The 14,362-nt window shown below is 46.3% G+C and overlaps 1 non-coding gene across 1 annotated transcript; it reads left to right on the top strand.

Annotated features, from left to right (window-relative positions):
* The first annotated feature begins 5,114 nt into the window (after nucleotides 1-5,114).
* On the top strand, nucleotides 5,115-5,221 carry LOC118590455. The gene has a single exon (XR_004945757.1). It is a non-coding gene; the product is annotated as a U6 spliceosomal RNA (small nuclear RNA).
* The last annotated feature ends 9,141 nt before the right edge of the window (nucleotides 5,222-14,362 follow it).

The raw sequence follows: 14,362 nt of genomic DNA, 5'->3' as shown, positions 1-14,362 counted from the left end.
GACAAGGTTTCTCTGCATAGCCCTGGGTGTCCTGGAACTCACTCTGTAGACCAGGCTGGTCTTGAACTCAGAGACTCATTTACCTCTGCCTCCTGAGTCCTGGGATTAAAGGTGTGCGCCACCGCCACCGCCACCGCCACCGCCACCGCCACCACCACCTGGCGCCAATAGCTCTTCTTATCTGACTTTGTTAGGGTCACCACACCCCAGAGTCACTATGAATCCTTGCTGTACCTAATAACTAGTCTTAGAACACTACCCTCTCTGTCCCTGGAGTCAGAAGCATTAAAGCAGACTTCTAACTAGCCGCTCATCATTCTAACTCTCTCTGTGGGTCCTGGAAGAACAATATTCCTAAACAAAATGCTAGTCATATCATTGTTCTGTTCAGATACCAACAATCTTCTGAGTAAATCCAGACTCCTTGGCCTATCAAATCGAGATATGTTATACAGCCTTTGGAAGCAGTAACTTGGTTTTGCATTTCAACGCTGGCACTTCTAAGACGTAAGTGATCTATCTTATCTGAATCTTTATCAGAAAATGGGAAAACAGGGCTAGAGAGATGTTCCAACAGTTAAGGAGCGTGGATTGCTCCTGCAGAGTCTCACCTAAGCACTGGTGTTAGACAGCTCACACAGCTCAAGGGAGATCTAACGCCTCTGCTCCCGGAGGGCATCCACACTCACATCCACGTACCCAAACACAAACATACAATTCCCAATACAATCGAAATGGTTAGATGTGCTAGTCAGCACTGAAGAGAAAGAAGCAGGTGGAGCTCCGTGAGTTCTAGGCCAGCCTGGTCTATAGAGTGAGTTCCAGGAAAGCCAGGACTTTACACAGAGAAACCCTGTCCCAAAAAACAACAAAAACAAAACAAAACAAAAAGATAGTAGTAGTATATTTTAGAAGGGGGCAATGTCTAGAAAGATCAGTGTAGAGATGAAATCACACATTTAAAATACTAGCCATTCCTACACAGAGTATCAACACAAAGTATTTCTACTCATCTTGCCAGTGTCCAGCCCATTTCTCTCCTAACTGCACCAACTTTCCAGAACAAATGACATTACACTTCCCACAATCTCTTAGAAGAAATGTCATTACCATTCTCCAACACGAGCAAATCCATCCCACTCAGCCTTCACGGGGACGCGCATGCACCGCTTCTTTCCTGGAAAAATCTCTTCTTTAAAGAAAGAAATGCCCAAAACATCTCTCTGTGTCCTTCTATTATACAGTAATATATTTTGTTTTCTGAATTACATGGGAGTATAATTTCAGGGAAGCCTTTCTTCATATCTCACAAAGCACAATGTCCTAACAGAACGATCCATAAATGTACACTTTATTCATATTAAAAGCTTGAGATTTTGGTCTCCCAAGAGTGTGTTTGACTGAATTACACTCTAAACACTTTTTAAAATAGCAGACAACTGAAAGAGAAGCTCAGTGAGTCTGGGATTAAATCCACCCCTACTACAGCCAACAGGAACTGTCCAGACCTTGTTCCTACTTAAGACATGGTACTGGCTACTGGGTGAGCCACAGAAATCCATTTGCATACTTTTACTTTATTTTACTTTACTTTGTGTGTCAAGGTCAGAGGTCAGTGTTGGGTTTCTTCCTTGGTTACTCACCACCTTATTTTTTGAAACAACATTTCTCACTGAATCTGGAGCTAGACTGGCTTTCAGTGAGCTCTGAGAATTTACCTCTCTTGGCTCCTACACCTCACCTTCCAGTCCTGACTTCCAGATGCATGTTGCTGCATCTAGCATTTCACCTGGGGCTGGGACCCACATTTAGGTTCCTACATTGGTGGGGAAGTCCCTTTCCCAACTGAGCCATCTCCCCAGCTCCATTTGAACACATTCAAAATTATTTTTTAGATTTACTTATGTATGAGTGTTTTGCTTGCATATATGTATGTGTACTATGTGTGTGTTTGGTGCCCACGAAAGTCAGAAGAGGACATCAGATCCCCTGAAACTGGAGTTTGGATGGTTGTGGGTTTTGGGTACTGAACCCATGTCCTCTAGAAGAGCAACAAGTGCCTGTAACTACTGAGCCATCTCTCCAGCTACTCTCCCCGATTCAAATACATTTAATTTAGAACATGTTTGTCATAGAAATGAACAAGACAAACCACACAACACCTGTGTTAGGAATCAACCTCTATTCAGCTGACAAGGACTCCACCCACAAGGAGAGAAGCCTCTAATAGCCATGTAGTCCATGGGTTCTGATGGCGGCTCAGTGAAGAAGACATAAGCATACCTTCCTCTGGCCTTCTTCCAATACTTTCCTCTTGGCCCAGTTAACAAGTGGGTAATTACATGACATCAGCCATCATGGAGTGGCTGGAACATAAGGTGGCCTCATAGTGCCATATAATGTGGCACCAAGTTTCTGAATCATCAACCACAGGTGCATCGACTCCCCTCCCCCACGACACCCCTGCTTCATAAACGCCGCCTTATCTGCTATGTCTGTTGACACAGTGACTACACCCAGGGCCCTTTCCTTGCTCTTCTTGGTGTTTGCTCTCTGCTCGGGTGGGTACTCCTGTATGGATGCCTGTAAACGAGCTCTTAGGTTGGAAGGCGGACTCCCAGTCACCAGACTGTGCCTATGTCCTCAGGTAGGCTGGCCTCAGAGTACAGCAGCGGATCTAATTGCTAAGCCAACACCTAAAAGGAATACTTCAAAGGCTCAATCCCCCTTCCTAGCCAAATAACTAACTACGGTCTGTCACTAAGCCACTACTAAGTCTGGGCATTATCAGACCTGGGTCTGGAGCTACCTTTCTTCCCAAAAGAATAGCGGCCACACTTTCCTCCAAACCCTGGGAGGACCAGTGGTGCCCAGAGTTCTTTTTCAAGATACAGGGAATCCCTTGCTGTGACCCCTGAGCACGTAGGGATGGGCAGGCATGCACAGAGACGTCCCTTGTGAATGCATCAGAATGGTACTGAAATATGGCCTTTTATAAAGTGGGCAAGTATTTGATGAGCAACTACTTTCTTCCAAAATGATGCTGGGTTGCACTCAGGAACCACAATCTCCTTGAGGAGAACTCAAGGCTAATGCTGATGCAAAAGGGTATGCTATCCCGTACTCCACTCTGTGGCACAGCCAACAGGCCCCATGGACTGTGAGGGCTTCAACTGGCTCTTAACGAGGGCAGGGGTTAGACAGGAGAAAAACAGCCACATTGAAGGGAAAAAAAAAAAAAAAGCAGGATCTGGTCTATGGACACCTTTCAAGTGCGTGTTTTGGAACGTCTTTGTTTCAGCCTTGGGATGAGATGAGGAACCAGGTGAAGGAAGCGGCTTCGTGGTCTGTTTTTCTCAGGCCTTCGAAGAACAGGGAGACTCATCTGACTGAAAACCAGATCTGACAGCGTCTTAGCTAGACCACGAAGACGGCTTAGTACGTCCATTTGCTATGCAGGCCTGACTGCCTGAGCCCGATTCCCAGAAGCCTCAAGTGGAAGGAGAGAACTGACCTCCAAAGCTTTCCTCCGACCTCCACACACTTGCCATGTTATGTGTACATCTGCACGCACACACACATACTCACATACGCTCACAATTGCTCACTCACACACACATTCACACATACACACACACACACACACACACACTCAGTGGTAATAATAAGAATGAATAATAAGTAATTTCTAGAGTTTGGAGAGCTGAGAGAGGGCCACCACTATGAAGGCTACTTGAACGTGAAGAGTGAGAGTCTGATGTGCAGAGTCAGAGACTCTGGAGCACGCCATCCTAAATGGGATGTCTTCATCAGAGCGCTCCCCTCAGGGCCCCAGATCTGTGTGAAGAGGAGGGCAGAAAGACTGTAAGAACCAGAGGTGATGGAGGACTCCAAGGAAACAGTGTCTTCCCGATACAGCAGGGCTGATGCACACAGGAACGCACAGACTGGTAGCATGCCCACGCCCTGCATGGGTTCCGGCCAAATGGGGGCGGAGCTCTGCGAGGAAGAAGTAGGCAAGGGCTCCCAGCCCTAACTGAGAAGCTGTGTGTAATGAAGAACTGCTTGCCAGGGAAAAATTCGTTTTCTCCAAGGGAGTCTCACGGGTATATCAACCACACTACAAAGCAGGCCCCATGCTCTTAATTGGCCAACACAAAATGAATTAAATGGTATTTTTTTTGTAGACTTTTTGTCTCATTTTGCTTTATTTGGGCATTTTATTTTATTTTATTTTTGTCCTATTGGTCTTTTGCTTGTATATTTTGGTTTCCATTTTTGTGGGTGTTTTGGGTGTTTCTTGGGTTTTTGTTTTATATTTGTCTTTTTTTGGGGGGAGGGGTTGAGACAGGGTTTCTCTGTGTAGCTTTGGAGACTGTCCTGGAACTCACTCTGTAGACCAGGCTGGCCTCGAACTCACAGAGATCCACCTGGCTCTGCCTCCCGAGTGCTGGGATCAAAGGCGTGCACCACCACCGCCCAGCTTTTTATTTGTCTTTTAAAGAAAGAGAAAGAGAGAGAGCAAGAAACTGGGGAGGTGAGGAGGACCTGGGCAGAGTTGGGGGAGAAACGGAATCACGAGCTTGTCCTCCTCTATGAGGCAAAGACTAAACCGCTGAACAAGAGGCGCTGATCATCCAAACAGGGTTGTGTAGGATGCTGTGGCTCTGCCTGCCATCCCAGCACTCTGCAGGCTGAGGGAGCAAGAATGAGCATGAGTTGGAGGCCAGCCTAAGCAACATAATGGGTTGGAGGCTAGCCTGGGGACATTCAGCAAAATTCTGTCCCAAACAAATAAACACCCCCTCAAAAAAACAAAAACAACAACAACAAAAAACAAACAAACAAAAAAAACCCTCACTATTGTTACTTTGAAGATAAAAACTATAGTGGAATGAAGAACAATTGGTTGGTTGGGGGGGAGACACAAAACGGCCATCCCCAGAACCCAGCCTGGCTCTCGAGGGCTTGACCTCTGGCAGTAGCAGTTCTAAGGGTGAATCGTTACGGAGGAAGTGCTCAAAGTATTTGCTGACAGCCTGGACTCTAGGGATGAAGGAGAGGGAGGAGCTGATGTTCTAAACCTGAGAACTGGGGTGGTGGTGGTGGGGGTCGGGCTCACTTCAGTAGCTCATATACTAAAATTGGACCAATGCAGAGAAGGTAAACATGGCCCCTGCGCAAGGATGACACACACAATCGTGAAGCGTTCCATGTTTCCGAAGCAAAACGAAAGACGTTCATTAACCAGGTGGGAAAACGAAAGTGGAAGCCAGCTTTGGACAGGGAAGACACTGAACAGGAGATGACCACTTTGACCTGGTAGATGGCTGGAAATGAGAAAGGGGAGTTTGAGCCAGGCACGGTAATTCACACTTATAACACCAGGACGCAGGAGGGTGAAGCAGGAGGATTGTGAGTTCGAGGTCAGCCCAGGCTATCTGGGCTACATAGTGAGTTCTAGGCCAAGCTGGACTGTATAGTGGTGTCTCAACACCAACAAAGAATTAAGAGGGGCTGGAGAGACGGCTCAGCGGTTAAGAGCACTGACTCTTCTTCCAGAGGACCTGAGTTCAATTCCCAGCAACCACATGGTGGCTCACAGCCATCCGTAATGAGATCTGGTGCCCTCTTCTGGCCTGCAAGCATGCATGTAGGCAGAACACTGTATACATAATAAGTAAATAAATAAATCTTAAAAAAAAAAAAGAATTAAGAGTTTGAGCGAAAGAGTTGAAGGTATAAGTTTGCAAAAACACTGTTTATATCTTTAGACTCGAAGCAGGATGGAGCATTTTAAATGTTAAAATTAACATATGAACATGCTCAGGAGAAAAAAAAAGTCCAGAGAAGGAGTCTGTGGCTGGTTCTTGGTTCACCTGAGCTGGTTTCCCCACAGGAAGTCCGGAGGATGACACTGTGTTGCCTGCTGTACTACAGTGTGACTCAGACAGGCTCAGGTTCTCTTTATTTTAAAATTTTACTGTAATTGATTTTGATGATGATGATGGTGGTGGTGGTGGTGGTGGTGGTGTGTGTGTGTGTGTGTGTGTGTGTGTGAGTGAGAGAGAGAGAGAGAGAGAGAGAGAGAGAGAGAGAGAGAGCTCACATTTCATGGAGCTCATGTGGAGGTCAGAGAACAACTCTGAGGAATCTTCTCCCTCTTCCTTCATGAGGGTTCTGGGCACAGGACCCAGGGTGCCAGGCTTGTAATGTTGAACATCGAGTGCCTTTACCCACTGAGCCTTCTCACTGGCCCCAACTAGTGTTTTGAGTCGGGGTCTCACTCAATAGCTCTGGCTAGTCTGTAACTCTACGTGGACCAAGCTGACCGGGAACTCCCAAGTGCTAAGATTACAGGTATGTGCCACCATGCCCTGCCATCATTTGATTTTAATATAACCTAATGCACAAACTAAGGAGTTCATTAGCTCAGGAAAGTGAAACCGAAAAGTGAAAACTCCCGAAGGCAGGGCAAACTGTAAACCTGCTCTCTGAAGATGACCAAGAACCTGAGAAAGGACACTGGTTCTTCTCTCTGCCACATTGCCAGTTCTGTAGATGAGCGAACATTTTTTCCTTAAGCAAGCAAGCTCCTACCTGCTGCCTGCTGTTTCCAAGTCAGTAAAAACATTTAATGCCTGGTGGTGGTAGGTAGGCAGCTGATCTAGCCTCAGGCACATGACCTTTCGGCTGCATCTAGTCTCTTCAAGCAAGACGAAATCTCCCATAACTGAGTGGTCATTTATGAAACATTAAAGCCAGTCTTTACTTAAACGTTGTTTGGTTGTTCTGGCCATGTGACGACAGCTGAAACAGTTAATGTCACAATGACTATAAGGTAGGAAGTAGCCCAGAGCAGAGTTTCTAAAGATGTAGACCAGGAGCACCAACACCACCTGGGAAGTTTTCAGAAGAGCAAGTTTCAGGCCCTACATCAGACACACCGTGTCAGCCATCCTTGAGGGAAGGCTCACTGGCTGCATTTTAGTAAACGTTCTAAAACTGATTCTGCTGGATGGTAAACTTGGGTGACAGGGGCTGCAGGGACAAAACCATCCCAGGTATTTTCTCCACTCTACCCAGAAGAAAAGCAACCAGGGCAGGAAGCCAAACTTCAAGATTGGTCATGTCTCAAAAGGCAGAGTCCACATGCATGAGGAAAATTGGAGGCTTCCTCTGTTCCCTCCCCATGGCATTCAGTACATGACCTCAGAATTAACCAGAGCACTGAGCCAGTCAGATAGCATGCCTCAGCCCTTCCTTACACATGATCGTATGGAGTCTGTATTATTATTTTTTTTAAGATTTATTTATTTATTATGTATACAGTGTTCTGTTTGCATGTATCCCTGCAGGCCAGAAGAGGGCGCCAGATCTCATTACAGATGGTTGTGAGCCACCATGTGGTTGCTGGAAATTGAACTCAGGACCTCTGGAAGAGCAGCCTGTGCTCTTAACCTCTGAGCCATCTCTTCATCCCTGGAGTCTGTATTCTGTGATTCTGCTGCATAAATAGGGTCTAGCACGTGCTTTCAAGTGACCACTCTCCGTCCACCATGAACAGACAGCAATGCTGAGCAAACCTGGTGTGTTTGCTTTAGTGCCTGTGCTCTTCTTCAAAGATCCAATTACCACTTTTTCCATCAAGTGGGGGAAATTCTAGCTGTCTCAGATGAAAGGAAGGATGCTCCAGCTCATCCTCAGCAAGTCAGCGAGCTGGAGGCCCAGCCCATGATGGACACTGATGCTGAACATCTGTCTTTGTCTCTCTTTCTCTCTCTCTGTCTCTCTCTGTATCTTACACACACACACACACACACATACACACACACACACATTTACTGAGTACACAACAGGGCAGTGGTCTCTCTCTCCCTCTCTTTCACACACACACACACACAGAGTTTACTGAGTATATAACAGGGCAGTGGTCAAACACACACAGGTTTATAGAGTACACTACTGGGCAGTGGTCTCACACACACACACACACACACACACTTGTTTACAGAGTACACCAACACCACAGGGCAATGGTCTCTCTCTCTTTCTCTCTCTCTCTCTCTCTCACACACACACACACACACACATACACACACACATTTACTGAGTACACAACAGGGCAGTGTCTCTCTCTCTTTCACACACACACACACACACACACACACAGAGTTTACTGAGTATATAACAGGGCAGTGGTCATATACACACAGGTTTATAGAGTACACTACTGGGCAGTGGTCTCACACACACACTCACACACACAGTTTACTGAGTATACAACAGGGCAGTAGACACACACACATACACACACACTTGTTTACGGAGTACACCAACACCACAGGGCAGTGGTCTCTCTCTCTCTCTCTCTCTCTCTCACACACACACACACACACACACACACACACACACACACTCACACACAGGTTTACAGAGTACACCAAAGGCTGGGCACTAACAAGAACACTGTCAGCAGCTCTAACTTCTTTTTTATCCCAGTTCCTCAAAGCTATCTTCAGAATCAGCACAGAAAATCCAGATGGAGAGAAACAGACAAACCTCAAATCCAAAGTAAATAGGAAGATGACCCAGAAATGTGAGCGAAATGCAAAGTAAACAACTGAAATTGAGGGCGTGGATCAGTAGCTGCAGGTCAAAAGGCAGCCTGTGCCTTATCCTGGAAGAATGTCTCTTGACTATCTCACTAATTTCCTCTCGTTGAGGAGAGTGAGGCTCATGCTAAGACACTGTTTCATGGAGGAAGGAGTTCAGCTGCTTACACCTGAGATCTTTGCAGAAGGGGCAAAACCTGGACACGATGTTCAGCTTGAATGATACTGAGGTGGAACTTTATTCCATGTTTACTTAAAACCTATGGCTGGACTAGACACTTGGCTGGGTTGGTTAGTGCTTACACAGCATGGAAGAGAGCCTGGGCTTGATTCCCCAGCACCAAATAAGCCAGACATGGTGGTTCATCCTACAGTCCCAGAACTGGGATGTGGAGGCAGGAAGATGAGAAGTTCATGCTTGGCTTCACAGAAAGGCTGTAAGTTGGAGACTCTCAAAAACAAAACAAACCAACCAACCTATGGTCTAATCTAAATTCTAGTACTTGGCTTTATCAAATAAACTGTTTCTTCCAACATTAGCTTTTATATTTAAACATCTTCAAAAACATTAACCAGGAAAGGGTTTTCTGCACTGGGCATGGTGGCTCATACCAATAGTACCGGCCTTTTGGGCATAGGTCGGACTGCCTTGAGTTTAAGGCTACCTTGGGCAACACAGTGAGTTCCAAGCCGGCCTAGGCTACAGTGTGAGACTAAAAATGAAGAGATGAGGCAGGGGCAAAACACTTTGATAAAGTGTTTGGTCTTCCTGTGCCGTTTTTTTAGGGTTCTGAACACTCAGTGGGAAAACAGGCCTCAGAACTGTACCTCTACAAAAATCTAGCGCATTCTCTGAAGGCTGAGACAAGGCTAGGAGCTGCTTGAGGCAGCTCAACCTATAGCGTTTTGCTCACTGAGCATGAACAAAACCCTAGACTGCTCACCAGCACCACACAACCTGGGTTGGCCATGCCTGTGCTCCCAGTGCTGGGGAGATAGAGGTCCGAGAATCAGGAGCTCAAGGTCATTCCCAGGCTGGACGAGGTGAGACTGGGTCTTAAAAAACAAACACACACCTCACAAGTTTAATGATTCCAGTTAAGTGCCAAAAACACTCAACTGCTCGGTGATTTTCATTAGAAAAAGGAAGGAAGTGAAAGAGAAACCATATTTTAAAACACTGAAAGATGTTTTACTTTTCACAAGACTGCAGAGGGGTTTCCCCACTGCCCCTGTGTGCACTGCTGCCCTCACTGTGAGCGCCTGTAGAAACCCATTGTACAGCTAGCTCACTTGGCCACTTACCACAAACCAGGCCAGCTTATCTCTCCTATAGATCCAGCACTGTCTTAAGGTCTCAGTCAGCAGGCACCTTCAGGGCAGGAATGCTGGTTATCTTCTGCTCCTGGTGGGGAGGGGGCTCTCTAGTGCAGCACTGGGCCCTGAACTAGGGTCTGGGAATATTGGGCAATTGTGTAACTAGTAGGACACACAGACTACCCTGGAGATCAAACTCAGAATCAGTGTGGAGCCAAGGGGCAGAGTGAACTGGGGAGGGGTGAGGTTCCAAAGTTTGCAGACAGGAGTGTGGGTGGAAAATCTGAGCGAGACATGAAATGTCTAATTCCTTCCCCACTGTTTGTTCCTGGTCTCGCTCCCCACACTTCTGCTTTCCAGAACCAGCCAGGTGCAAGACAAAAGGAAATGAATGGCTTGGTTACTGCTCCAACGCCTACAGCCTGAAAGTCGGCCACTTGGAGAGGCCTCTATTATATGTTCCTGCATGTCCTGGGTCTTGGTGCTGCGCACAGAATACCACGGCTGCGATGCCATCGTGGAGGCCAGTCCTGGACGCCTGGCTCCTGAGCAGGAGAGATGAAAGGCTTTTTCTAATGTAATAAAGGACGGCCTCTCGGTGCCGTTTGAACTGTTTACAGACTGAGTTAACGATTACAGGCAGTGTGTATCTTGGCCAGGTGCCCGAAATTCTTACCCACCCGTCAGATATTATCAAAGAGCCCTTCCATGCCTGGCTGGAGTCCTTCCAAAGCACCTCACAGAGATGCCGACACAAAAGGAGTGTTCAGAATCATTCTCTCTCTCTCTCTCTCTCTCTCTCTCTCTCTCTCTCTCCTCTCTCCCTCCCTCCCTCCTTCTTCCCCTCTACTCCCCCCCATTCCTTCCTTTCCTCTCTCCTGGATCAGAGCAAAACTGTCAGAATCTGGGCATGAATTAGATGCTGAAGACATTGGCTATTCAGGACTGCTTGGACGGAGCAAAGGGTGAAGGCCAGTCCTGGAGCCAGGAGATTCAGATCACATTTAAAGCACTTTAGGATGTCTAGTAACAGTCTTTGCAACTGGCAGCCAGAGGATGATAGGGTAGAGAAACAAGATCCTTGACATGAGACAAAAATCTCTACCATGAGATATGGCAAACAGTCCCTAAGACAAAAGGCCAAGAAGAATTGACCACATATAGGACAGTGGACAGAGAGTGGAAAGCACAACATATAAGTTGTAAAAAAAGAAAAGTAGCTGGGTGGTGGCACACACCTTTAATCCTAGCACTCAGGAAGCAGAGCCAGGTGGATCTCTGTGAGTTCAAGGCCAGCCTGGGCTACAGAGCGAGATCCAGGACAGGCACCAAAAAAACTACAAAGAGAAACCCTGTCTTGAAAAACAAACCAAAAAAAGAAAAAAGAAAAGAAAAGAAACCTTGATGCCAGAAGAATAAAATAGGGAACTTCGAAACAAGAAAAAAAAAAAAAAATGGCCGGGCGGTGGTGGCGCACACCTGTAATCCCAGCACTCGGGAGGCAGAGGCAGGTGGATCTCTGTGAGTTCGAGGCTAGCCTGGTCTATAGAGCTAGTCCAGGACAGGCTCCAAAGCTACAGAGAAACCCTGTCTCACAAAACAAACAAACAAACAAACAAACAAACAAACAAACGATAGCACAGCCTAGCATGGGCGATGCTTACCTATAATCCTAGCACTTTGGAGGCTTAGGCAGTATGATTGTTGCAAGTTGATTGCCAGCCAGGACTACACAGCAAGATCCCAGCTCAAACAAAAGGAGCCTGAGGTGGTGGTGCATATCTACAGTGTCAGCACTTGGGAAGTGCAGGTAGGTAGAGGCCAGGCGACATGAGACCTTGTCTCAAAAACAAAACAAAAGTAAAAAAAAACGAGGGAGAACTAAGATGCCTCTTTATTGGGGTGAATCCTGAGAGACCGGATGGCACGACCTGGGTGGATTATCGGAATGCTTTTTGGAAGCACACACTGAGTACAAACCATTTAACCAAGCGGATCACAGATACCAGCCAGCCTATGACAGAAACAGAGATCTAGCACCCACATGCGTGGAGAAGCTTTCTGGGTATGCGGCCACCAAAGAACACTCAAACTAGGGAGCATCGAGTCTGCTCACTCTAGGCCAAGTAAAGGAAGATGGAGGATTCTAGGATCTACTAGGTACCTATTGGTCCCTGAACACATTTGAAAGGGGAACGGATGCCGGCCACTGCATCGAAGATACAGATATTTAAGGACGATGTGAGAGGCAGCTAGTTATACACTCAATGCAAAACTTCCTACAACACCTCTCTCAAAGGCTAGTGCCTGCTTTCAAAATTTAAGGAGAAATTACATGCTTTAAAAAAACTTTTCATACACAAACTCATGTCGAAAACAGCTTTTCATCAAGACACCTCAGAAGAAACTCTGGGGTTATAGGTGCAATGGTAGAGTTCACACCCAGCGCAGAACAGGCCCTGGGGTCCATTTTTAGCACCAGAGAAAGAGAAAAGAAATGAAACACAACGCCCACTCTTTTATCTATATGAGAACACAACCATCACTATTACATTATGTTTACATGAGCATCCTTTGTAGTTTCAATGGGATACGACTGTTTTATTCTCCTGTACTAACTTGTTGGTAAATGTACCTATTTTGGGAGCAGCTGGTGATCTACTCTGTGCAGCAGGAGATAGGCCCTCATGTCAAGACTACTCTTCAAGTTATCTACCTGGAAGAGATAAATTTGGAGTATTGTTTTTGTTTTTTTTTCCAGATGGGAGTCTCACCAAGACCAAGTTGTCTCTGAGCTCCGTATGTAGTTGAGGATGATCTTGAGTTCCTGATTCTTCTGCCTCGACCTCCCAAGTGCTGAAACTGCAAGCCCGGGGCACCAGGCCCTGTCTGCCATCATTATTTTCATTAACTGATTGGATTTCTGGGTTCACTGCCATGCTTTATGCATCCTGCGCCACACTACACTCAATGTAACACACTCCTTTGTTTTCCTTTTTTTTTTTTTTTTTTTTCTCTTGGTACTGGGAACTGAATCCAGGGCTTCGTGCATGCCAAGCACATACTCTATCCCTTAGCCACTCCAGAACTCAGTGTGTATGGCTTGGATTGCAGCTCATGAACAACACACCAATGGAATCCATTGTGCACTGCTGCTCTGGAGCACCCCCGACAGTCTCTGGACGCCTATCTGCTGGGGTGCCTTCTTTCCCAGACTAAGGTCTCAGTTTGATTTTCAGAATATGAAAAGTCTTGGGTGCACTGGACTTGGGGAAACAGTCTGAGTTGATGGTGAGCTTGACAGATTAAAACGAAGCCCTGTAAGGAGATGGTGAGTTCTAGAAGAAATCCCAGAGACTACCTTAGAATCTGGCCCGTGTCAGTCTAGAAAGTAGCCTCAAAGAAGGATGAGAGCACCCCTCAAGTCTGAGACAGTATCAGAATGAATGAAGCAAAGTTGTGCTGTTGATTTTGTGCAGATGGTGGGGCAGCATTTAGAAAGTTACTTGAGAAACAGAAGAAGTCAAGTGAGCTAGAATGCGACACCATTGTAATTGTGAAATATGCAGAAACAAGATATTCAATAATCTTCCTCACATGGTGTGTACTTAGCACCCCACTGCTCAGAGCCCCCACTTGTAAGACAGATTAGTACACAAGAGTTCAAAGAGGCCTAAAAAAAGACAGGACTCGGGCCAACGATCCACTGAGGACGGGCAAAGGACTTCAGAGACTATCACAGTACAGCAGCCACTTCTCCACCAACAGGGCTGCCCCGATGCACTGGCACCGCCCAGAGGCCAGCTGTGTTTGAACTTTAGGACTATTAGGAGGAAAATAGCCCTTTCTATACTCTTCTCTTTTCTCCTCTGCAGTTGGGAAAATCCATGGAGGTACAGCCACTCACCTATCTTTACAGACAGTCCACCTTACCTAGCAAGCTGAAACTATATCACAGATTCTCCAAAGAAGGGCATGGTGCTGCACGGGCAAGTGTATCAAGAGAAAAACAGGGCTCCTTATCAGTTCTCCATAGAATGGGTTTGCTTGGACAGATTGGCAATAGATGAAAATAGATAAGAAACTCTGATTTCCTTCTTCACAAGCCTGCTACTGCAACCTCGTTTGGCCTTTGGGAACTAGCAAACCCAGCAAATATTAAACAGGATCTTCAGTTACGTTGGGGGAAACAATCTAAGGCAATGGCTTAGCAAAAGTTGAGAAGTCTGTGATGACCATCCCTGTCTATCCAGAGACTGTGGAAAGAATACAGTCCATATGAGGCAGTCTGGGGTAATGGTAAGTGTTCTGTTATGTTAAACATACACCCATCTCAGCATGCCAGACGACAGATCTAATTCCCTCCTGAGATGCATTTAAACCTACCAGCATAGCTACAACCCTGGAGCTACCCCTCTTTTGTGAAGGAT

This window comes from Onychomys torridus, chromosome 8 (assembly GCF_903995425.1).
Source record: "Onychomys torridus chromosome 8, mOncTor1.1, whole genome shotgun sequence".
Lineage (NCBI taxonomy): Eukaryota > Metazoa > Chordata > Mammalia > Rodentia > Cricetidae > Onychomys > Onychomys torridus.
This window is presented reverse-complemented; position numbering and strand designations above follow the sequence as displayed.